Source organism: Empidonax traillii, unplaced genomic scaffold (assembly GCF_003031625.1).
Source record: "Empidonax traillii isolate 1590-97213 ecotype Southwest subspecies unplaced genomic scaffold, ASM303162v1 scaffold3206:size24498, whole genome shotgun sequence".
NCBI classification, from domain to species: domain Eukaryota; kingdom Metazoa; phylum Chordata; class Aves; order Passeriformes; family Tyrannidae; genus Empidonax; species Empidonax traillii.
The window spans coordinates 1-1,855 of NW_020958399.1; positions in this window are offsets into that span (position 1 = coordinate 1).

A 1,855-nucleotide genomic window follows, 5' to 3' on the forward strand; every position below is an offset into this window, starting at 1 on the left:
GAGCGAGCAACTTGCCCAGCTTCTCCCAAGAAGTGCTTCCCTTCCCACCACACTGTGCTGTTCTCAAAGGCTGAGGGGGCCCAGCAGACCCATCTTGAGGGTCCACATGATCCCTTGCCTCAGGCTGCTTACTTTTGCAGAGACAACTTTCTCCTCAGAAGAGTCCAGACCAGGAGCATCAGCCAGGCTCTGAGGGGGCATGGTGTCAATTGGCCTGATGCTGACAGCAGCCTTCCCCGTGCCCCCAGTCAGCGTGGTGTGGGTATGTCTATGTTGAGTGCCTGTGAAGTTCCTAAACATCTATGGGAGAAAGTAAGGCAGGGAAGAGAGGGATGTCCCATCAAGTGCTCCAATGGTGGTGTCCGCTGAGCAGGTGGGGATGGCTGATGGTACCTGGCCTATAAAGCGCCACCAGTCATGGCCACGATCCTGCTCTTGTGCTCTGGGTCACCAAGTCCCAGAAGGGGGAATGGGGGAGAGTGGGAGGGCGGGAATGGGGAAGAGTGGGAGAACTGCCAGAGGAAGCCAATTGCCAGGTTTCCCCCAGAAATGCTGCCCTTTCCACCAGACTGTGCTGGCCTCAAAGGCTGAGTGGGCCCAGGGGAGCCGGCTTGAGGGGCCACACCAACCTAGGGTGGCTTGAGCCCTGGCCACAGGCTGCTTACTTGCTTTGGACTGGCGACACCATTCTCCCCAAAAAAATCCCAAATGGGAGAATCAATCGGACTGTCACTGGGCGTGGAGTCAGTGCTGACAGTTGTTGTTGTAGTGGCAACCTCCGCAGTGAGATGAGGCAGTGCAGTGTCAGAGTTTGTGGCTTCATCGGTCAACACGGCGTCAGAGATTGCCATGCCATCAATCGATGGGGTGTCAGTGCTTGTTGTGTCATCAGTCTTATCAGTGTCAGACTTCATTCTTTGATCATTCCGTGTGGTGTCAGAGTTTCTTGTGTGATTATTCAACGCAGGGACAGACTTGCTTTTACGATCAATTGGTGCAGTGCCGACATCAGGCTTTGCCTTCATCTTAGTCAGCCTGGTGTCAGCCTGTGCCATGGCCTCAGCTGGTGAGGTCCTGGTCTTTCTACGCTGAATGTCCAGGAATTTCAGAAAGGCCTGCAGGAGAATGGAGAGCAGGGAAGAGGATGATGTGCCATGGAGAGCTCCATCAGCAGTGCCAGGCTGAGCAGGGACAGCAGGCCCAGCCCAGGAGGCGATGGCTGCAGGTACCTGTGCTGCCCTGGGGAAACGACCACGGGCACGGTCCTGTTTTTGTGTCCGGTCGTGGCCTGGATCTGGCAAAGAATCTAAGACAGCTGGACATGAACTTTAGACACAGCTCAAAAACTAAGCAACTTCTCCCAAGGAGCCCGTGCCAGCTTCTGTGGAGGCCCCGTGCCCTTCCCACTGCAACTGTGTCGGCAACTGAGGGGGTTCCTTCTACTGCCCTGGGCAGGCACTGCAGGGGAGGCTTTGCTTAGGCTTTTCATAGTTTTAGGGCAGTTTCTTTCTCCCTTCTCCCTATAAACTCCCCTGCTATTCAGAGCAAACCGTGTGAACAGAAAGAGATACCTCAGAATCGTAGAATATCCTGAACTGGGAGGGATCCACAAGGATCATCCAGTCCAACTCCTGGCTTTTCACAGGACACCCAACAATCCCACCCAATCCCTGAGGGTGTTGTCCAAACTCTCCTTGAGCTCTGGCAGCCTTGGGGCTGTGCCCACTGCCCTGGGGAGCCTGTTCAGTGCCAACCTCCCTCTGGGGGAAGAACCTTTCCCTGAGATCCAGCCTAACCTTCCCCTGACACAGCTGCAGGATATCTAAAATATGCAATATAGACACAAAACAGGGTT